This window comes from Cryptotermes secundus, unplaced genomic scaffold, assembly GCF_002891405.2.
Source record: "Cryptotermes secundus unplaced genomic scaffold, Csec_1.0 scaffold371, whole genome shotgun sequence".
In the NCBI taxonomy this organism is placed as follows: Eukaryota; Metazoa; Arthropoda; class Insecta; order Blattodea; family Kalotermitidae; genus Cryptotermes; species Cryptotermes secundus.
The window spans coordinates 795,744-820,977 of NW_019741978.1; the positions used below are offsets into that span (position 1 = coordinate 795,744).

The following is a 25,234-nucleotide window of genomic DNA, read 5'->3' on the forward strand; positions in this document are numbered from 1 at the left end:
GCTAGGGAACGGCTGGTGAAGACAGCAGGCTGGAAGAGGCTTAGCGCGTGCTGTGGTAATTTGTGAATTGTGGAGTTTAGCGGTGCCACTGTAATGGCTTGTAGTTACGATTCGTGTGTATAAATGGTCAGTGAATCCAATGTCCAATCCAAAACGCCGTCTGTCCTACATTACAGTATAAAATTAAAGTGTAAAAGGTGATCTATATCTCAGTTCTTTAACAAAAAGTATCTTCTCTGTAACTACGCTAAGCATGTCAGCTGCATTTGGCACTGACGGGCTGTACAGTGAAAAAGTGTCCAATGTCATTAATTTTTATTCTTGTCTTATATCGTAATTTGTCCGATTACAAAGAGTTACTCAGGATCCAAAAACATTCTATGTATCGGGACTATACAACTGATTCGACATCCACATCTTTGGATGTTTAGGAGGTAAATACACGCAACCATCTTCAGGGTCAAAGCGTAAACACGTAAGAAACCGGCAATAAGATTCCTGTTACTTGCTTCATGTTGGATTCTTAATAAGCTTAATCCTCGACCCTGAAAGTGGGGGCGACATGTTCCTCCTAAATAACTTTTAACTTTCACTGGAGTGTCGGTCACGGTAGTCCAGCGGTCTAAGGAATGTACTATCTTCGCTCGCACGGAAGCCGGGATCATGGGTTCGAATCCCAAACAAGGCATGGATGTTTGGTGTGTGTATGCGTTTATTCTGTGCTTGTGTTGTCCTGTGTTTAGGTAGAGGCTTTTACGACTATTTAATCCCCGTGCAAGGAGTTCTACCGTCTGTAAAAACGATCAATGAAACTGAGAAATCAGCCCTATGCTCCAAAGTGGGAATAAGAAGAGAGAGAGACCTAGAGACCTTCACCGGACTGCATCGCGTTATTGCGTTTGTTCACCTCAAAAGACGCTGGAATACAGTAAAAAATAAACAATATTGTGACGAAATAATCCATTGCTAGACAACGGTTTGTTAAACTCGTTTCGCGGCAACGAACATGCTTGGAGGAATCAAAGCGTTACAAATTGTGGATCATGTTCCAAGTGTTCAGTTGTTTCAGTCAGATAAACACACATTCACTACGTGTAGAAAAGAGCGGTACATTTACAGCGTAGGCGAGTATTTAAATTTTCCACCAAGTAATTGCCGTCTTGTTCTGCCCAACTGGGTTAGTTAAATAGCATCTGGTTAGTCTCATTCATAATTCATAATTCTCGTGCTCTGACCAGAGGGACTAATGTATGCAGTGAAACATCACGTATGTGGCGGGTACGTTAAAAATATTTCACTATGTTAACGGAGGATATTATGGTGCATACATAACCAATAAGAAATATTTAACATCTAGAATATCATGTTCTTAACGCTGACCTTCGTTTATTCAATATACTATCAGGTGTAGGAGTTTGCGCGTGACTGATACGCGGGTTTTGGATTGGGTGATTCGATTTATTCACATTTTGTACATTCACACAATTCCGGACTACAGACAGTACAGCGCTATCGCTGATCTACATACATTTAGTTAAATGTTACACACGCACTACAGTTCTCAGTTTTCACTAGTCGTATCCTGGCAACGGATTTATAATAATCTCACTGTCACTTCAAATCACACATGACATCTTCTTTTCACAGCCCAATTCCTTTCATTCCATTGTTCTGCAACTGCCAATTCCGAAGATTCGACTCAGTTCAGTTCCTCTGTTCCCAAGCTCATATCCTGGCAGAATGGCGTCTCGAAAATTGACTCGACTCGTCTCAACTTAAATCTTCTTTATAACCACTTAGCTCGGATCACGCAGAAAACACTGCTTCTCTATTATTGGGAAGGCGTGTCTACAGCTCCATTACATAGAAACGTAAGTTACTCACTTGTTGCTTGCCTGTTCGTTGTAGCGGGACTGTGTTTACCGAGTTGTTGCCTAGCAATGAATGTATATTCTGATCTCGCTATTCAGGCTTTCGGGCGTTATTTCACAATACCAAGAGTTTTGGTAATGTCACTCTTGCATAAACAAATGCCTTGAAATGCTTTGATAACTCCAAGTCAGCTGTTTCCTTACTTCGTAATTTTCTTGGTTTATTTTACGATGGTGTCAGTATTTCAGAGACCGCCTCTGAGGTCAGAGTACTTGACTACAGGTCCAGAGGTCCAGGTAAGATTCCCGGTGCTACCAATTTTTCTGAGAAGTAGTGGGTCTGGAATGGGGTCTACTCAGCCTCGTGAGGATAATTGAGGAGCTATTTCAAGGAAATAGCGGCTCCGGTCTAGAAAACCGAGATTAACGACCGTGGGGATTATTTAATTGTAAAAAAAGTATTGTAAAAACAAAAAAGGCCTATGCACTGCCCATCCGGCCTTCTGTAGCATATTCTTGTAAACATCTATAATAGCGGTCACCCCGAGATTCTTAATATAGATCTTAACTTCAGTCTGAGAGTTTACTGTTAATAATCAGTACAATTACTTCTTTTACTTTTCTTACATAATTATTTTATATAAATATAGGAATGTTGGAGAATCTTTGAGCTGACCACGCGACACCCTCTATCCGCTAAAATTTGCACTAACTTCGCCGTCAAGTGACGGTCGCTCGGTCGGTATAGTTTCGCTTGCGGACTAAAACCACGGAGTTTTTGTTTTTCAGTATATCAGACTATATAGCGTCGAATGGTACTAGAATGACTGATGAATAATTAATTGGAAAGGATTTAGAAAGAAGTTATTGTGGCATGATAGAGATACTGTCCCGGTGGTTGTCTAAGGAGACTGAAGAAAACCGTGAAACATCTCTGTCAGGATAGCCGCTATCACGGCGGAGATTCGAACCAAGCACCTCCAGAGTAGATGTCCAGAACTTTACCGCTAGACCAGCTCGCTTGGTCATTTCTTCATTGAATCGAATCTTGTGTTTCTCAAGTATTCAAAGGAAATGAATATGTCAGGCCATATACGAGTATACCGTTGTTTGATATGGCGATTAATCACTTAGAAGGTCTGTGGTAGTTGTCGGTGGCCTAATTTGAGATACTCTACGGAATGTTTCTGGAGGAACAGAGAAAAACCACGAAAACTCTCAGTCGGGATGGCCGGTCCTTGCGTCCTGAAGATTTTTTCGTGTTTTCAGTCCACATAGGAAGGTCCCGAGGTAGTACCTCAACTTAAGTGGCGTCCACTTCCTGTCACATGATTTACAAGTCATTATTCACGAAACATCTTACCACTGGATGCTATATAGTGTGAGCTACTGACAGTATCACAAAATAAAATAAATAAATAAAATTAACTTCTATGTTCTTGGACCGACTTGAGGTTGGGAACGTGGCGAACATTGCAGTCTCTTCGAATTAAATACCACATAAAGGGCGAAGTGTAAGATACACATGTTTAAACAAGCTAGTAAAATTAGATTTGTGGACTGTTACTGCTGCAGGGGAAGCGCTGTGTCTCTCGCAGTTTCATGCTTATATTCAGGCTTGTTTTGTAACTTTTGAGGGCACGCGGTGGCGTAGTTGGTTGAGGAAGTATGTTACAAGCCGGAAGGTCACGGGTTCGATACATGATGAAGTCAATGGATTTTTCATTTGACCTGATCCTTCCAGCCGCACTATTGGCACTGGGATCGACTCAGCCTCTAATAGAAATGAGTACCAGGAATATTCTTGGGGGTAAAGGGCGCCCGGGGCCGGTCACGGTAGCCGAGCGGTCTAAGGCATGTACTGTCTTCACTCGCTTGGAAACCGGGATCGTGGATTCGAATCCCACGCAGGGCATGAATGTTTAGTTTGTATGTGTGCGTTTTTATGTGTTTGTGTACAGGTAGAGGCCTTGCGACGAGCTGATCACCCGCCCAAGGAGTCCTACCAAATGTCTAAGATCTAGAAAAACCAAAGTGAATGGAGAAATTCATGGAGGTAGGCCTAGGCCCACTGGGGCTGTAGTGCCAAGGAAAAAAAAAGCGGCCGGCGCGTAAGGCTGACAAACTTACCGCCACCTGTGAGCCGATTATCTGTGGAAATGTGGGCGTCTCGACATCTCAAAACCCTATGGGCCTCCACGGCCTGTTACAGAGATAGCTTTACTTTTTCTAACAGACACACCACAACGATTTTGTCTTAACTTGTAACACGATTTAAAAAAGACACTGAATGTTTGTTATAGTTTCGATAGTATGATTGATTATGACTGCGAATTCTTCTCATCATTCTGTATTCAAGATGGCGATTCATGCTCTTTACTTAGCTAGAATGCAGTTATACCTGCATGCCGGATGCGGAGACTCCAAAACCATGTCAACATTGAAGCGTCCAGACTTCTCAACGTGAACAATATCATTAGACGACTCAAACGGAAGAAACCCTTCGAACTAGTTAAATGTTAAAGTACTAAGTAATTCAGTGGAAGTGACTTATTTTTAATTTACGTAGTATATTAGGTTCAGAAAAAAAATAATCGTTAGTTATCCAACTAGTTTTAATTGTAATTAAGTTCTGGGTTACCCAGTCTTTATTTAATAAATAAAAAAAATATGACCGATGCTACAATTCAAATAAATTGTTGTCATATATGTTATATTCTGTCACAATCTGTACATATACGAGTATACGCGTGAATATTAAGAAAGGCTCCCGGAAGTGACGAAAGAAGACGAGACTGAGGAGGCTGTTGAAGAGTTCATTGTCCAGACTTGTATCTGGGAGAGGACGACTTGAATAGCAGCCTGATTGAGGTATCAGTAGAATGGCCGTAACTCTTTTCGTGAAACTGATCCAATATTACGTAGGGCGTTCATTGTAATACTATTAGATAATCAGCCACAATATCTCAGTCGTTATAGCTAGGGGTTGTCCGACAGGAGTTCGTTTCCCCAAAGGGGCAATAGATATTCTCTATTTTACAGCGTCTAGAATTTCTGTGGGGGCTACCCCAAATCTGTCGGGGTGTGGAGCTGACCACTCCCCCTTATCTGGTACTGAGGTCAAGAGTGATGGAATTATACCACCCCTCCTCCATGTCTTCATGGCGTGATACACAATGAATTAAGTACAGGAGCAACTTCAGATTTTTACCTTTTGATTTGCGAAGGACCACTATTCCTGTTCAGCTGCGCGCATTCTTACATTTATTCGTGTAGGGCGGCGGTAATAGCCGACATGTTTATGCTCTCTACGATGGTAAAACAAAAAAAAAAAAAAAAGATAAAGCTGTCCCTGTAACAGGACATGAAGGCCTATAGGATTGTGAGATGTTAAGGCTCCCACATTTTCTAGACAATCGACTCTCAGATTGAGGTAAGGTTGTCAGCCTCAGGCGCCGGCCGCCCTCTACCCCCAGGAAGATTACTGGTACTCATTTCTGTTAGAGGCTGAGTCGATCCCAGGGCCTTAATGCGGCTGGAAGGATTAGGCCAATTGAAAAAATCCACCTCATCCCAGAATCTAGCACACTTTAAGAACAAGTTTAGCTTGCCGCCTGAGTGTTCATTCGACCATGAAGATGGAGGCGATCTGTTCCTCTGAAACGTCGGTTGAATTTTAACAAATTACACAGCGTTATATCACGGAATATATAACGCTTTAAGAGCAAGCTTAGCTTGCCGTCTCTTTATTTTTGACCGTGAAGATGGAGAGTACGTCTTTCTCTGAAACGTCGGGCTGCCTCTGAACTTCACAGTTACCATTATGAGAGCATCAAATCCCAAAACACATGCAAATTTTACTTTATTTCCCAAAGTCAATAGAAAGTCCGTCGAGTGTAACAATTTGTAGGTCACTTCTTTATCACTTCTGCCTTACATGTTTCGGTTTAACACAACCATCATCAGAGGCACATAGTACAATCATGAAAACACTGTCGTTGTTTGAGATGTACACAGTTATGTTTGCTGCGTAGACGCTGCTACAATATGTCGACGTGTAAAAGCACAACACTTGCTAGGATTGTTGAATGCACTATCAATTCTCACATTCCATCCGAAACTGCCCTCAAGTTAAAACGCCAATGTTAAAATATTTAAAAAATTTAAAACATTTGATGTAAAATGTTGAGCTCCTCCTTGTTAATTCATCCCGAAGATGGAAGATGTCAGCTTAAGGTTGTATGGCTTGTGGTTAGATGTTTCCTATGTGCTGTGTGTTGTGTACTTTACTTTATTTATTCAATTTTATTTTATTAAACGACGCTGTAAGTAACTCCGCCTTTGTGGCTTCGGATGATTGAATTAGAGTGAAAAATTTATTGGGTAGGACTTGGAAGAAAGTGGTCGTGGTCTACTTTCAGAGCTACCTCCGCATTTGCCTGGTAGGACAGGAAAAATACGGAGAAATTGAATCAGAACAGTCGGTGTCCCGGCCGAGATTCGAACCAAATACCTCCCAATATTAAGCGAGAAACTTTACTGTTTGAACCATATTGCTCGGTACAATTTTAGAATGAGAGCCTGAAAACCAATTAGGAGACCTGGACGTAGATGGAAGCATAATAATGATAATGAAACTTCAGGTTCCTCAGAAGCTCGGCACTTTCTGGGCTGTTTTCCAAGGATTCTGTTCCATGGAATTAGGAAATTTTATTTGTGTCCTTAAACCTCCATATTGATGTTCACCGGTTAATAGAATCAGAATTATTTCTCTCTCATTTACTTTCTTCTGACTTGTTCTTGAGTTGAAGGGCATTGTGAAATTTTCTATGTATCATCGACCATATGTTCTTTATTAATAACAAGAATAAATATGTTTAAGCAAAATAAAAGTGAAGGTACCTGATGTCAGTTGGAGCTGTGAATTGAGATCTCGTAAGCTGACAGCGAAAAAAGAAAAGTCGCTTGAATAATTGAATCCATGTTCTAAGCACGTCAACTTCCAGACAACTGGAAAATAGCCAATTTCAAGAAGTAAAGAAAAAATCACAGCTTTGGAAGGAAATAAATGCATCGTCCCGAAGTGGATCCCTCTATCCCTGCGACTGATTATAAAACTGACCGGTTCAAACAAAACAGAGGAACAGTGTTCCATACCATCTCAAGACAGGTAATTCTGAACCGTGTACAAGGAAGTAGCTGAGAGGAAAATAAATTTGTAGCCAAAACTTGATCGACTCAGGGCTGCTAATTCTAGAAAATTCACTTGGTCCTTAGCTTGCTGCTATGGTTTCTTTTAAATCCCTTCTGAGATAAAGCTATCCCTGTAACAGGCCATGAAGATCCATGGGCTTGTGAGACGTCGGGACTCCCACATTTTCAGACAGTACGCTCACAGATGGCGGTAATGTTGTCAGCCTTACGCGCCTGTCGCTCTTTACTCTCGCAGGAAGATTCCTGATACTCATTTCTGTTAGAGGCTGAGTCGACCCCAGGACCATAGTGTTGCTGGAAGGATTAGGTAAACTTAAAGAAATCCACCTCATCGGGACTCGAACCCACGACCTTCCAGCTTGTAGCATAGTGCCTCAATCAACTACGCTACCGCGCGCCCCCAGATGAATCCAGTTCACAACCTATTTATTTGCGATCCATTTTAATCTTATCCTCCGATATACGCATAAGTCTCCCAAATTTTCGACTGTGTACATCTCATCTCGTCCTTCGTGGTACATACCCCGCCAATCTGATCCTCCTCTGTTCGGTCACCGTAATAATATTCTGGGTAGAATTCAAATTGTGAAGCTCCTCATCAAAACTGTAAACCGTCTGTTTGCAGGAGGAGAAGGCGCGAATTTCCTACGAAATATTATTGATACTTGCGCGCCTCGACATTGTGCCAAGATCTCAATTACGAAAGCCCTTTTTTTTCCTTGGCACTATAGCCCCAGTGGGCCTAGGCCTACCTCCATGAACTTCTCCGTTCACTTCGGTTTTTCTAGATCTTACACATTCGGCAGGACTCTTTAGGCGGGTGATCAGCTCGTCGCAAGGCATCTACCTGTACACAAACACAGAAAAACACACACACACAAACTAAACATCCATACCCTGAATGGGATTCGAACCCACGATCCCGGTTTCCAAGCGAACGAAGACAGTACATGCCACGAAAGCAATTACCAACAGAAATTATGTTGACCGCCTCTGTAGTCTAGTGGTCAGAGTTTCTGGCTACAGATCCAGATGTCCCGGGTTCGATTCCCGGCTCTATCAGATTTTCTGAGAAGTAGTGGGTCTGGAACTGGGTCCACCCAGCCTCGTGAGGATAATTGAGGAGCTATTTAAAGGGAATAGCGGGTCCGGTCTAGAAATAGAGATTAACATCCGTGGGGATCCGTTGCGCTGACTACGCGACACCCTCTAGCCGCTAAAGTTGGCACTAACTTCGCCAGCAAGCGGCGGTGGCTCAGTCAGTATAGTTCGCTTGCGGACTCTAGCCACGGAGTTTATTTTTTTATTGCTCTACTACCCTTTTCTGGGCCTCGGCCGCTTTTTCAGTTTCTTGATCATATACACCTAACCGTAAATTGTAAGCGTCCGAAACTATCAACTGGAATCTGGTGAGCAATAAAGCATTTACCGTAAACAACATGTGTTCAATAAGATCTGAAATTCTGTGACGATGCTACATTATTACGGACATTATATTGCCGGATATTATCCATCATTCTGGTCTTATATAAAACACCGTTCTGTTTCTATTTAAGACAACGTTTTGGACACTGGATTCTGTCTCCGTCTTCAGGTAAAACCTACTTGGCTGAGCCTAATCGATGGAGTTGTGTCAGTCTCCGGACAGAATCCAGTCCCCGAAATGTTGTTGTTTTTAATAAAAATAGAATGGAGATGAATAATGTCCAGAAACTTAATGTTCGAACAGCTGTTCAAGCTGGAGACATCTGCCCCCAATAATATTCAGAATTACTGTGTTTTTGGACTTTGCCCATCGTACGGTATTCAAAGAACTAGAGAGTACGTTTCGGAAACTGCGTCTGTTTCCATCTTCAGTTGAGGGAGGAAACATCTATTCTGTTGGGTCCTTTAAATGTTCCCCCTTCACATGAGGACGTAAACAGATCCAGTTTCCAATACGTTATGTTCTCTAGTAGGAGTCGGGATAGCGCAGTCGATATAGAGACTGGCTAGGGACTGGGCTACCGAGGGGTTGGAGTTCGAGCACAGGTGGGGGCAAGAATTTTCTTTTCTCCAAGTCGTCCGGACTGGCTCTGGGGTCCAACCAACCTCCTATCCAATGAGTACCGGGGGCTATTTCCCCGGAGGTAAACTAATGCCGAGGTCAAGAAAATGTGGATCTAAACATCCATTCCCCCATACGCCTTCTTCATTGAGTAGTGCTTAATTAGTTAAGCAAAGGGACAACTTTACCTTTTATGTTCTCGAGTTCTGGGATATGGAACAATGGACAAAGTCCAAAAACCCAGAAATTCTAAATTTTATACACATCATCAGAACGCTTTAGAATCTACCCCAATAGGATATTTGTTATGATTTATTGCGGTCTTTTTTTCCCCTGTGGAGCTACAGCCCCAATTTGGGCCTAGGCTTACCTCCATGAACTCTCCGTTCGCTTCGGTTTTTCAAGATCTTACACGTTCGGTAGGACTCCTTGGGCGAGTGATCAGCTCGTCGCAAGGCCTCTACCTGTAGACAAACACAGGAAAACACACACAAACATCCATGCCCTGAGTGGGATTCGAACCCACGATCCCGGCTTCCGAACGAGCGAAGACAGTGCATGCCTTAGACCGCTCGGCTACCGTGACCGGCTTTATTGCGGTCTTAGTTAGGGTGAAAATCAAAACAAGTTTCTTTCAGGCGACTTCTCAATGGTTTAAGGGTCTCGAACCGGGGAGTCTGGATGCAGATTGCAATGTCTGAACTCTAGTTGTAGTATGGTTATCGAACTGCATTTATTAACTGGATATTATGAACGAAGAAAACAAAGAATTATAGCGAAGTGAGGCTTGTCGTCCTGTTCTGGCGACGGCAGTCACAGATGGAAGCCGAAGCACAAGGTCAGTGTGAGTATCAAGGAGCAGTGACACTCTCACGCTGCAATGTATGAACGAAATCGAACCTGGATCTTCCCATTCTGTCGACACCCGCTCGCTGCTGCTCTGTCCGGGCTATGTGACGTCACATCATGATCGATCGAGCTGTGCAGTCTCCTAGCGGCTCCCGCGCCGCAGAACTTCCCTACAGAGTCAGAACTTCAGTTGTTTTTGTAGTACGAGAACTCACCTGAAGGTTTAGGGTTCATATTCTGCGTATGGGATAGAAACTTACATACAAGATCAACACTTCTGCTGTTCTGTATTTACGGCGAGGGGAACTCTCAGAATCTGAATTTCTGCCGTATTTTTGGTAAAAAAAAATCACTTACAGGGTGAAATTTTCTGTTGTGTTTGTGAGACGAGAACTCACCTATAAGGGGGCGTTTTTCTATAAGCCTTAAGGTCGCGAGTTCGATTACCGATGAAGTTATAAATTTTTTTTATTGACCTAATACTTCCAGCTGCAATATGGCCCTAGTGTCGACTCAGCCTGTAATAGAAATGAGTACCAGGAATCTTCCTGGGGGCTAAAGGATGGCCGGGGCTTAAGACTGACAACCTCAGTGCCATCTGTGAGCCGATTGTCCAGAAAATTTGGGATCCTCGACATCTCACAACCCTATGGCCTCCACGGCCTGTTACAAGGTTAGCTTTAACTTTTACGTTACTCACCTACATGATCAGAACTTCTGTTGTTCTTAAGTTGTTAGAATTCGCATACAATTCAAGACTGCATCCGTGCTGACGGGAAATTTGCTTTCAAAATCATAACTTCTGTTGTCATTGTCGGATGAAAACTGACCTACGATGACAGAGTAGCTTCTGGGCGTGAGGAATTACTGCTGGGTCAGAACCTTTGTTCTCAACGTACAGTGTGAACTCGTCAAAATGTCAGAACAACTGCTGTTACTTATATAGGGAGGACCCTTCGTATTTGTGACTGACTGACGCATCACCCAACATTGCTCATGCAGCCAGTTATGTATCGCTGCTGCAGTCCATATCAGTATATATTATTGTATGGACGGTCACGGTAGCCGAGCGGTCTAAGGCATGCACTGTCTTCGCTCGCTCTGAACCCGGGATCATGGGTTCGAACCCCACTCAGGGCATGGCTGTCTGATGGTGGTGTGTGTATGTGCGTTTCTCTGTGTTTGTGTACAGGTAGAGGCCTTGCGACGAGCTGATCATCCGCCCAAGGAGTCCTTCCGAATGTCTAAGATTTAGTAAACCGAAGTGAAACGGAAGTTTCATGGAAGTATGCCAAGGCCCAAATTGGGGCTGTAGCGCCAAAGAAAAAAAAAACAGTTTCTAATGCATTAGGACGAGGATTTACTTTGGGGCTGTCACTACCTTAACGTAGGAGCCCGCATAGCGTAGTTGTTATAGCGACTGGCTACGGGCTGAACGACCGAGGGGTTGGAGTTCGAGTCCCGGTAGGGTCAAAAATTTTCTATTCTCCACGTCGTCCAGACCGGCTCTAGGTTCCACCCTGCTTCCTATCCAATGGGTACCGGGGGCTCTTTCCCCGGGGGTAAAGCAGCCGGGGCTTGAAGTTGACCACTCACTAATTGTCAATAGATTTTCCGTCAAGTGCAACAATGTATATTTTGATCACTTAATTATCTCATCTGCCTTACATGTTTCGGTTCCAAGGAACCATCTTCAGAGGCACTTATAACAAACCATGAAAACACTGGCACAGCTCAACATCCACAATATGTAATTATTCGTGGAAACTATTACATATAACGGAGTGTAAAGCACAACACTTCCCAGTATCTTGAATGCAGGTATATCACTTGCATCTAAAGGACCACCCTCAAAACCGAGTCGTCAACGTTAAAATTTAAAGTTAAAAAATTAAAAAACGTTCAAGTAAAACGCAGTACGCAACGCACACCGCGTAAGATACACCCGACCACAAGCCTACACAACTCTGTGCTGACGCCTCCCCCCATTGGGACGATTCACCAAGAAGGAGCCTGAATAATATTTTACTTGAACGTTTTTTAATTTTTTAACTTTAAATTTTAACGTTGACGACTCGGTTTTGAGGGTGGTCCTTTAGATGCAAGTGATATACCTGCATTCAAGATACTGGGAAGTGTTGTGCTTTACACTCCGTTATATGTAATAGTTTCCACGAATAATTACATATTGTGGATGTTGAGCTGTGCCAGTGTTTTCATGGTTTGTTATAAGTGCCTCTGAAGATGGTTCCTTGGAACCGAAACATGTAAGGCAGATGAGATAATTAAGTGATCAAAATATACATTGTTGCACTTGACGGAAAATCTATTGACAATTAGTGATTGATAGTGTAACGGACCAAAATGAAACAATTCAAAATATTGACAAAATATTGACCACTCACCTTCATCTTGTTTCAAGATCAAGAAAATGTGGATCTATACATCAACCCCCACACCCCTTCAGTGTGTAGTGCTTAATTAGTTTAGCACGGAACTTTATATTTTTACTACCTTAACAAGAGTGATACTACATTGTAGGATTTGAGGTTCCCACAGAGGTGGTCATATCGCCTTAATCTTCAGGTTCGAATAAGCCGAGCTTTCCGTCTGATTTCTTGCTCTGCTTATGCTATCCTACAGATGAAGGCGATATGTTCCTCCGAAACGTCGGTTGACTTTCAACGGACTATACGGCGGTATATCCCAGAAGATAATACTCTTCAGTGATATTCCTACTCCTCTGTTTCTTTTCCCTTCAAAGCTTACTCTTAAATTTACCTGGAGGGTCGGAGATTACATTGACCTGTTCGTAGCAGCCTAGAGGTACCGTCCGAAGCGGAAGGCTGTGTACACCAGACAGCAGTGCCCAATAAGTTTGTGGTGTAACGAATCAACCAGCGTTACAGGCAGTTTTAAGAATCATTACTTTCGGATCCATCTTTCTCTCTCTCTTTCCTGTTGCTCCCACTTGGAGCTTACTGCACTCGTGAAACGCTTTGTTTCACTTCAGTTCCTTAATCTTATATATAGTCGGTAGGACTCCTTGGACGGGGCATCAGCCCGTTTCAAGACGGCTACCTACACAAACACATAATAAACTCAGACATCCATGCCTTGAGTGGGATTCGAACTTACGAACCCAGCGTTCATGCGAGCGAAGACAGTTTATGCCTCGGCGCGGCCACCGTGATCGGCTCACGGATACACATGAATGCTAAAACACTTACAATAACTAGGTAGTTAGTCTCTAGGTAGAGAATATGACATAATTCAATTAATTCTTCATGAATTCTGTCGTTTGTCATTGCGTGTATTGCTCTCATTAAATGTCATGAACAGTCAGTCCTATCCGTGTCGTTCCCACGAGCCACCCTGAATGCAGTTTTGACGGTTAAGACTTTATTTATTTCTCGTTACGTCATGAACCTTTGTATGCCGAACATGCAGGACTCATTGTCTACGTTAAGAATTTGTAGTGATAATTTATTCCACGAGAATGGGTCACGGGCTATAAAAGGGTAATAATTTCACACAATGTTTCCGTCACTAATTCAACAAAATGTTATAGTCACTTTTAATTCTTTATTTACGACATGTTTCGATCATACATGTCCATCATCAGGGTTCTGTCGCTATGCTAAACTGTTCTACTGTACTGCATGTCACAGTTGCATTTGGCCAGATATCGGGACACCTTCATTAAAATTAAAATTAAATATATATATATATCATATGAAATAATTGTTATATTGATGCAACGGGATGCTTAAATGCAATATTACACAAGAACAGACTGTACTATGCCGCAGCTAATTACTTTCATGTTATTGCCAATTCATCTTCTTAATTTTACCACATGATCTACGCAGAGCCGGTCACAGTAGCTGAACGGTCTAAGGCATGTACTGTCTTCGCTCGCTCGGAAGCCGGGATCGTGGGTTCGGATCTGTTTCCTGTGAGGTACAAACTGAATTCTTATATATTATTCTTATACATTGCCAGTCACGGTAGCCGAATAGTCTGAGGCATGTACTGTCTTCGTTTGCTCGGAAGCCGAGCTCGTGGGTTCGAATCCCACACAAGGCATTGATGTTTGATATGCGTATGTGTTTATTCTGTGTTTGTGTTCTTTTGTGTTTAGACATAGGCCTTGCGACCGGCTGATCACTCGTCCAAGGAGTCCTACCGTCTGTAAAAATGATCATGAAACTGAAAATCAGAGGCCCGGGTCCAAGGGTGCTGTAGAGCCAGTGAAAAAATTCTACGCAGAAGAAAAGTGTGGTTAAACAAACTTTACGTAGCAGGTTGGGCAAGGGGTAGCGCTATAGAGTTCTGTTTGGTGTGTGCTTGTTTCGAATCTTGGTCTGTATGTTGGCTATCCTCAGGGAGGTGTTCGCGGTTTTTTTCAGTCTTGTGATGCAATTTCCGGAAGATTAGATCGATTATTACACAACCGTTTCTTTCCAATTCCTTTCAAACTCATCATCACACTATCCGACACTATATAGCCTCAGCACTTGACAGCATCGTTAAATAACCCACAGAAAGTAAATAAATGAATATAAAAAGATTTACATATGAATAACACAAACACTGAAACACATAACCCTATATTTGAAATACTATACAAAATTACACAACAAAACATTATACTCCCCAATCTCTCCACACTCCCCACAACCAGAACATATAAATACAGGAACAATTACATCGCATCAGCACTAGTAAAGACAACACACATTGAGGAGGAAACGAAAACCAGGCGCAAGTGAGTACAAAAAGTAAAGAAACATGACATAATACATAATAATACTACTAATAATAATAATAATAATAATAATAACAATAAATAGAAAACAACAATAATATAGGAACTTATAAATTACAGATACCTAACGTGAGGAACAAGCTGTCGGGGAAAACATTTTAATATATTTTACGGAAGTGACGACACCCTGAGTGAAGTGAAACAACAAATTATAAAAGAATTTTATCTCGTTTATTTAAAGGAGGACTGCAGCGTGTGGTTTTAAAATGAATTGGAACAGCGAAACAATGTAGCAGTTTTAACAAGGTCTTAATTGAATATCTGTAATAAAACACCTGAAGATGGCCCTTTGAGGCTGAAACATGTAGTGTTAAGTGTTAAAGAATATATTGAAGTGTAAAATAAGTGTTGCAATTTAGACAGATATAGATAAATGGACGCTAATGTGAACAATTACAACGGGATGCTTAAATACAGAAGAATAAAATAAACTGATAATGTTATTAAAATTGTGGTCGTCTTGAATGTGTGTGCAGTAGAAACGGGAGACATAACTGCCACCATGTCTAATGTCAACTTTAGGGGTTTAGCCTCGCCATTTTTTTAAGTCTTGACGTTTCGGAGTACACTGCGGTCATCATCACCAGTGTGATAGCCACATCGTTATTTACCCCGAAAATTGCGACTGCAGAATAACCCGAAACACTAGAACAACATCACACGATACAGCTAAAATCCGAAAACCAGTACAGGATGCGAAAATGTAAGGCCTCTCAAGTGGGAAGTGCCCTTGTACCCTTCGGATAGGAGGTTGTATAGGCCCCAGATCCGGTCTGGACCTTGTGGAGAGCAGGTAACGTCTTGCCCATGTTGGTAATCAAACCCCAATTACGCGGCCGCCCCAACGTGAAGCTCAGGCAGTGTGTTTACTAAGATATCTCGGCTCTGAAGCGAACAGTAAGCTCAGTTATATCAGTCGTCAGTGGGGTAAATAGCCACTTCTGCGAATCAGTGGTCACAATGAAAATTACATAGGACTAATAAAGACAAACCTACTTGATTGTAGCGAGGAAATCCCTGAGAAAGAGGCAACGCAGAAAGCGGAGAGGAATATAATGCATCGGGAGGGTAAGTTGGATCATAGGGATCATGTCTTGAAGTTGGGCGGTTGGGCGGGGTTAAGTAGGGCTATTAACGATGCCAAACATTCGCTTCAGCTATCGCGGTATTCGTTATGTTAATTGGAGTTGGCGGAGCTCCCACCTCATAAGTTCGTGCGGGTGCTATTCTGGTACTATTGATGGCAGTAAATTAAGAAAAGTATTAACGTAGGGTGGCCATTACTGGCACGTTATTCATGCCGTATTTTATGAAAATTCGTAATTTATTTCGAACGTTATTAAGGGAACGAATGTAAAAGGGAATATCTTACCTAAGAATACTGTCTTTGGGATATGACGCTGAGTATCCCGGTAGAAGTTCGCCCAACGTTTCGTAAGAACGTACCGCCTTCATCTTCCCCAGAGCTGATTTCAGATGTCTTCTTATGGTTACCTGCTTGGCTTGGTCTTCGGAGCAGACGAGGAAGGCAGTGTATTCTTCCGAAACGTCGGCGAATTTCTACCGGACAACATAGTGTCATCCAGAAGACAGTACTGAGCATAGTCGCAGTTGTATGAACCTCTGATGCAACATGTTACCATAAGCCTACAAGTATATATCCTTACAAAGTAAGAGATAGAAGGCCAAACGTAGCAATTACACAATGGAAGGAAATGCAAGATGGCGATAGATTCTGTATATCAAGAGCAGAAATGAGAATGAAGTCATCTGTAAGAAGTAAAAGTAAAAAGCTATCCTTGTAACAAGTCGTGGAGGCCCATAGGTTGTGCAATGTCGAGGCTCACACATTTTCTCTAGAAAATCGGCTCACAGACGGTGGTGAGGTTGTCAGTCTTATGCTCCGGCCGCCTTTTACCCCTAGGAAGATTCCTGGTACTCATTTCAGTTAGAGGCTGAGTCGACCCCAGGGCCATAGTGCGGCTGGAAGGATTAGTAAACTGAAAAAAAACATCGGGACGCGAATCCGCGACATTCTGGCTTGTAGCATAATGCCTCAACCAACTATACTGAGGAAAACCATATCAAATAAGTTTTTTTTGGCATGGTTACCACAGTCAGCTTATTAAACCAATCTGGTGAAACAGTTTTGTATTTGAAGGTGAGTGATAGTGTAGCGTCATCATTTTCTGGTCCCTAATCAGTTCATGGTCTCTAATTCACTGGGTTACACCAATGACCCCTCCCTTAGTTGGCACCCGTACAGGCAGATGTCAGCACTGCTACTGATGTGTCTTTGCCATTAGCCACCTCGCGCTCCGGGCGATATGAGACACGCTCAAGTTTTGAAGAGGAAAGCTTGGCCGCTCGCCCGGAAAAAAATTTGTGATTAATGGACAGCCGTTTAAAGGAAAAGAGCACTGTTATTTTCTCAAGTACAGGAAGGATTACAGTTCTACAGTATGTTCAGACAATAACTATCCATTTCATGAAATTCAGAGTGTAATAATTTTGGCATCGATAAACCTTGTTCTTCTTACTCGTATTCTTCTTTAGGATTAGGCTCTGTGGACTGTTCCCATTCAGAATTCCGAAATTATGAATTTTGTAAACGCTTGGACTCTTGGACGGATCAGCCTATCGTAAGGCCTCCACCTACAAGGACAAAACAAAGACACAATAAACGCAGATATCCGGGATTCGAACCCCCGATCCCAGTGTTTGAACAGACAAAGGTGTTTGGTGTCGTAGACCGCGCGTCCACTGTAAAATGCGTGGATAACTTTTCCAAACGGAATTGTTTATTCATATGGGAACTGCAACAAATCAAGAGACATGTGATGTGTATATATATATTAATTTAGTTCAGAACGAAGGTTTCAGGTTGGTGCTGCAAGTTATCGAATTTATGCGTTACACTAAATTACCTAATCAACTAGTTCGGATGCTGGTAGTAGTCTATCTTGTCCAAAATTCCCTGCCTTGATGGAGCACGATGTTTAAATATCATGTTTACAAGAATCCCTCACTGCTCGCCGTCTTAAGCCACATAAATCTAGTCCACACCCTGTCACCCTCTTCCTTCTAGATCAATTTTAATATTATCCTCGACGGAGCTATTTTGTTCAGGTTGTAACAGCAGTTCGTATTTTTTCATCAGCCAGCACAACAAAACATTGATCAACTTAGAGAACTACATGTAAATCTTCGATCAAATGATTAAAAAGCGATATTAATCAAAATGCTATTGCATCGGAGTTGAACTCAGAAACCGAAGAAAAAAAAATGGGGTCACTAATTTTAATTTTTGATTCACAACACAATTTCAAACAAATTTTGAAATTTTAAATTAGAGAATTTTTAACTCTATTAGCAATATTAATGACTACACAGCTTCCACTGCGCTAGATTATACGTGGTAGAGTCATTAAGTTCGAGGAATGTGGTTTTATCGCGTCATATTACAAGGTATTCATATACACTTACACAGATCCACATCTGCCCTCAAAATAGTTGCCGTTGGCCACTATGCAAGTCTGCCAACGTTGATATAGCTGTCGAAAACACTGCTGAAACATATTGGCGAGGAAATTATCGTACAACATTTTGCGGCCATACCACGAACTTATTGACTGTGGTAGTAAGAGAACGGCAAATCTACCAACTGCTGAAATAATAATTGAAACATGTTATGCAGACAAAACACCCCAGTAGCCAGTGCATTGTGATAACAGTGTGATTGATTGATCAGTTAATAAATATACAACCAAACCAGAACAGTGGCTTGTGCCGTACAGAGCTGCATGCAAAACATCTTAGTGGTCAGCCTATGACAACATTGTGATTGATTAATTAATTTAGAACCAAATAACTTCGGTGGGGTGTTAGTACAGAGATGCAAACAAAAGATCTTGGTGTCCTGTGCATAGTGATAATCATGTGATTAATTAGTAAATAATTACACAGCCAAATATCATCACTGTCGCTTTCCATATCGAAAACGGCCAAGCTTGGCCACTTGACTTATAAGGCGACTGGATGCTGACTACATGGAGCCGAATCCTTCTTGAGAAGCCGCCAGTCGCTTAGCTACTCAAGAATTTCACAAAATTGTCGCGTTCACAAGAGCTCCTCCACTGATCCCTATCGTGAGCCAGATGAATCCTTTGCATACTATCTATCCAGTTGCCCTAATAAACCCATCTATATCTGTATCTTCCTAGTGGTCCCTTTCCTTCTGGCTTTCCCATCAGAATCCTATAAGCATTCCTTTTCTCCCCGTTCGTGCTACGTGCCCTGTCAAACGCATTCTCCTTGACTTGATTATTCTAATTATACTTGGAGAAGAGTACAAGTTATGAAGCTCCTCATTATGCAGTTTTCTCCAACCTCCTGTCACTTCATCTCTCTTCGGTCTAAATATTTCCTTCAAGCACCCTCAGTCTATGTTCCTCCCTTAATGTCCGAGACCAAAGTTCACACCCATACAAAATCACAGACAAAATAGTGTTATATATTTTAATTTTTAAGTTTTTATACAGCAGATGGAGAGACAAAAGGTTCTGGACTGAATGATAGCAAGCATTACGCGAATTCAGTCTCCTCTTAATTTCCTCCTGAATCAGGTTTTGGTACGTTACTGCCCTCCCCAAGCATTTCAACTGGATACTAGAGTATAGAATTAGCGTTCAGTATATTTTCGTTTATATTACTTTCTTTTTATTTCCGCATTATGTAGAGTTCTTTTGTTATAAGCAATTATGCATTAGTTTTTGCTCGGTATTCCCGAGGTCGGAGAAAATTCCCAATATTGGAATTTGTTCCGTTCTAGTTCGCGATATTTCGCCGCGTGCCACTGACTGACAGCTTCCTCAACCTATTCTTTACGTGGAGTCGGTAAGTCAGGGAGCCTCACACTCCACGTCCATTAGTCTCTCAACGGAGATTTCAGAGTACCAGAATGATTCTAAATTATCTTCGGGATTTCCGTAGCCTATAATTTTCAAACAGGAAATAATAGAATAAAACTACTAACGGAATATGAACGTGTAACTCAAAGTGTTTCATTTGACATCGCTGTACTCACTGCACTGATGTCTGGGAGAAAGTATGACGTCGAAATGGCGATTGTTCAAGGGAAAGCATACTTCGGTTTTTCGAAACAAAGTCTATTATAAAAATGCAGCGTCGTTACAGAACTCAATATGGAAAAGATCCACCTTTGAGTAATGCCGTCTGACTTTTGTTAAAGCAATTTCAAGAGACTTGTAATGTTCTGCGCCGAAAAATAACGGGAAGACCGAGCACTTTGCAGGAAGTCGTTGGTCGAATCCGGAAGCTTGGACCTCTTACGTGTCAAGAAAGGCGCTTGTCGAATTTATTAAAGTTATTGAAGTTGTTTAGAATTATGCAATATTGATTCCATATGCAATAAAACTGTTTGAGTTAGTCTTTCATATTCCATAAGCAATTTTATATTGTTTCTTCTGGCTTGAAAATTAGAGGTAACGAAAATCCCGATAATAATTTAGAATCATCCTGTACTTGAAGCAGTCCTACACTGACGAATGCAAATGGAAATTCGGCAATTTTCAACATTTCTTCATGTTACCAACTAGCAAACCCCTAGTCGCTGTTTGCACAGGTTGGACGGAAGGGAGCGTATATATTAATTCGTATACTGCTGGCTCTAACCTTATCTATGCTAGTGCATAAACCCGACGGCTTCATTGCTCGCATCAGAGTTCACTGTTACTGGCCGCATTGCGGTCTACTGCACCAGCCGACTTCTCATGTCTCTGTATCGAGCCCTGTTTTGTCTACTGACCAGACTGTGATGTACGGCGGGACACTGGGCGTTCCCCTTGTTTGGCACCGCCTTTCTAAGAAGAAGAGCTATCCGAGTGTATTAACTTTTCCTTAAGACAAAAAACCAAACTGCTTACACTTTAATCAGCTAAGTGCGGGGACAGAGAGGGAGTCCCAAACTTATAAGCCGAGGAGGTGATATTGCGCTGCCTGTCATGGATATAGCACAGATCACGGTCGCTTGGTCAGGTAAATTGCTGCTGGTCTTCACCAGCACAGTCATTCTTGGTTCCAGGTATGTCGCACAGTTCACGGTCGCTCGGTCAGGTAAATTGCTGCTGGTCTTCACCAGCATAGTCATCCTTGGTTTCAGGGATATCGCACGGTTCACGGTCGGTCGGCCAGGTAAATTGCTGCCGGTCTTCGCCAGCACAGTAATTCTTGGTTCCACGTATTTCGCACAGTTCACGGTTGCTCGGTCAGGTAAATTGCTACTGGTCTTCACCAGCACAGTAATTCTTGGTTTCAGGGATATCGCACGGTTCACGGTCGTTCGGTCAGGTAAATGCCGCTGGTCCTCGCCAGCACAGTCATTCTTGGTTCCGAGTCCCATGGGACTCATGACCATATTTTACTCTCTCCCGACTTTGGAATCCCTCACAGGGGTGATATACAAGTATAGAACAGGAGTGGGATGAGAGCTAGCATGGGAACACCGAAGAAACTTAGAGTAATTCCAGCTCAAGTGCACCTAATTCAACGCGAATCTCATGCGAAGTCACCCGGGATTGATCCCCAAGCTTTGCTATGAGAAGCTGGCTCGTAACAGCAGAAGCTATGGTAGGACCCTGAATTTTTCTTACATTGTTATATTCAACTACGCATAATTTATGTTAGGCGTATTGTTGATACTTTCGGAAGGAGAAAATTGTCATGGCTGACTTGAAGATACTATCCCAGGATTGAAGGACTAAGGGACATAACGGACCTCTTGTTCAGGATGATTGGCCTCCACACCGAGATTCTAAACTACAATTTGGTATCATAACCCAGAAGATTACAATATTAATCCTCATCTGGGCGAGAACCCCATATCTTAACCAGTATATGGTGTTTACTTCTCATAATCTGATATCAATATAGAATTTGTGTTGTTTGCTCTGTTCGTCGGCTAAAAACACTCGGTGTGTACGAGTATATAAGATATAAATTCAGAAGAGAAATGGGATAGGAATAAATTTGTCTAAAAGTAAAAATAAATTTCACTGTATCGGTTATGAACCTGAATAAGATCTAAAAGTTTATGACGATGGCACATTAGTAAAAATATTATGTTTCTGGACTTTATCCATCGTCCTGTCTCTACCTAAAACACCAACAAAAAAAATACTCCGTGGCCTGTAGACCGCAAGCGAACTATACCGACCTAGCGGCCGCCGCTTGTCGACGAAGATAGTTCAAACTTTTGCGGATAGAGAGAGTCGCGTGGTCAGCGCAACGGTTCCCCACGGCCTTTAATTTCGGTTTTCTAGACCGGCGCCGATATTTCCTTGAAATAGCTCCTCAGTTATCCTCACAAGGCTGAGTGGACCCCGTTCCAGAACCACTACTTCTCAGAAATTCTAATAGCGCTGGAAATCGAACCCTGGACCTCAGGATCTGTAGGCAGGAACCCTGATCAGTAGACCACAGAGGCATCCTCCTGTTTATATTCAAGACACAACGTTTCAGAGACCATCTCCTGAGATAGGGACTAGCTCTATCGATTGGGTCCAACCGAATAGGCTTTTACCCGAAGACGGAGACAGAATCAAGTCTCCGAAACGTTGTTTTAAATAAAATAGTAAAAAGCAGGACGGTGGATAATATCCAAATTACATTAATTGTCTTTATATATTTCTTAGAAGAAACTGAGTCTCTAAAGATTTAAGTACTACATTTGTAGGTACAAATGCAGCAGTACATTAAATTAAGTTTGCTCCTCACTGGGCGATTCTGCAGAAAGACATGGTTAGCGCTGAAGAAAGGGATGAGCAAACGTATGGGAAGAAGAAGAAGAAGAGACAAAGCGAAAGCAATGAATGGAATCTGAAAGGGACGATGCCTTCAACTTGAAATTTAAGGGAGAATGGAGAAGAAAAAAATAATCTTTGAAGTAACTGGAATTTCGAAAGGGAATGAAACAATCTGTAAGAATGTTTAGAGTTGCTATAATTATGTGGAGATATCTCCAATCGGAGTGAGATTTTATCTCATAAAAATGTAATTTAATATAGACGTTTGTGCTTTGTCTTTATCTCGTGAGAAGGAAATGTTTCAATAGACCCTGTATGACGCGCCAAAATTCAGTATTGGGCAAATTGTTTAATTTAATGACTCAAATTTTGCTATTACATTTGTGAAGAGAATAACTTCATTAGGATTATGTCTCTCTTGGTAGTGAAATAAATGTGAAAGTTCGAGTCGTTGTGACATAAGGAAAATGGCTAGACAAATCAGAACAGAAACACAGAAGTTCAAAATATTGCCCTCACAATTACAAAGTAAAAGCAACATTCTATTACACGTACTTATGGTATACTTTGTATTGCAATGGATTTCATCAAAGCGTTGCCAGAGAACAGCTCTGTAAACACTGTCCAACACGCAACAACAGAGAAAGCTGTGTTTTCCATGTACGCGGTGACGTCACACAACAGTAGGTAGTGATCACGTGACATGTGTTTTCTGTGATGCATATCCGTTCCGCGGTTATATAAGTAAGAGCCCAGGAGGATTCAGAGCACTTACGAGTAGCAGTAGCGGAAGAAGCACGTGAACAGGCAAGCAGTAAGCTCGAGGAGTACAGAAAAGTAAAATAAGTCAGCCTGTGAAGACTTTATGTGTGCTGTAGTACAGCGATATTGGGTGTGTGTGATTTAGGGAGACTTTTATAGTTCCCGTGTTATAAATGCGTGAAGACTAGTGAAGATAGGCTGAAGAGACTAGCGTGGAGTGCTGTGTAGTGTGAAAATGAGTAACAGCGTTATAATTCATTGTATTTACGACCTATAGGCCGCGCCATAGCTCAAGCGGTTAGTCGCTGGCTTCCCACCGCGGCGGACCGGGTTTGACCCCGGGTCTCGTCAAGATGGATTTGTGGTGGACAAACTGGCGTTGGGGCAGGTTTTCTCCGATTACTTTGGTTTCCCTTGCCAATCTTCATTCCACCAAATTCTTCATCATCATAATCACCCGGGGCAGGTACAATAGGCTAATCAGTGGCCGCCGTGCCGAGCGGACCAGTTGGACTACACCTCCCCCCCCCCACTAAGCGAATTTTTACGACCTATAAGTATCGAATAAATCCAGTTACCAATCCGAACCCCGTCTTTAGTCACTGTGACACGTGCCGGCATGTAGAGTACTTCATGACTCTGTAAACATCTCGCACTATGAAGTGTCGAACAGTAGGATGACCGATGGACATGTTTGGAAGGATATGACAGGAACAGATAGCGGCTCAATTGCCGTAAGTCCTCTGAAATATCTGTAAGGATACTTCAACTTCACGGAAGAAATACGTGTAGTAGAGCGAATTTACCGACTACAAAACACGTTTTTTATTATCACATTATCACTACATGTTTCGACCTTAAAAGGTCATCTTCAGGTGTATGAACATGGCTGTATAATTACACGCTGTCACATTCACTTTTCACTCATTGGACCTTATACCTTTTCCAGACTTACGCTCACTAATATATCGAGTTCTTTTATAAAACACAGGTTAAAATTATTATTATTCTAATTTAATTGTTAAAAGTTAAAAGTTCGTGAATCGAAGTTCAATTCATGTCACTGGTTACGCTTTCACTTAATTATAATTGAACTAGTTTAAAAAGAACTAGACACAGTTGTGAGCGCAAGTAAAATGAGACTGAAAAACAAGTGAAATTGTAACCAGTGACATGAATTGAACTTCGATTCACGAAATTTTAACTTTTAACAATTAAATTAGAATAATAATAATTTTAACCTGTGTTTTATAAAAGAACTCGATATATTAGTGAGCGTAAGTCTGGAAAAGGTATAAGGTCCAATGAGTGAAAAGTGAATGTGACCGCGTGTAATTATACAGCCATGTTCATACACCTGAAGATGACCTCTTAAGGTCGAAACATGTAGTGATAATGTGATAATAAAAAACGTGTTGTGTAGTCGGTAAATTCGCTCTACTATTGATTAAAACACACAACAGGATACAAGAAACGATTAAAATTCACGGAAGAACGTTCCGCGGTCCTCAACGAGATCTTAAGCACGCTGATTTTGCTTCCCAGATGCTGAAGAAAGACCGCAGTAATATTCTCACAGCCGATCACAGTGGCCGCGTCCTATTACTTTTTTTTTTAATGCTAGTGGGGTGGGACTAAGTCCCTTGTACTGCGGCCACTTCTGGCCTATTGTACCAGCCCCAGATGATAGGTGAGGGTGATTGTGGAGCAATTGGTGCAATGAAGATTGGCAGGGAAAACGGAAGTACTCGGAGAAAACCTGCCCCAGCGCCACTTTGTCCACCACAAATCCAACTTGACCAGACCTGGGATCGAATCCGGGCCGCCGCGGTGGGAA

The 25,234-nt window shown here is 42.0% G+C and overlaps 1 protein-coding gene across 2 annotated transcripts in view; it reads left to right on the plus strand.

The window, feature by feature from the left end:
• Positions 1–25,234, plus strand: part of LOC111872892 (Kv channel-interacting protein 1) — a 159,289-nt gene that overhangs the window by 51,803 nt on the left and 82,252 nt on the right. The window lies entirely within an intron of this gene.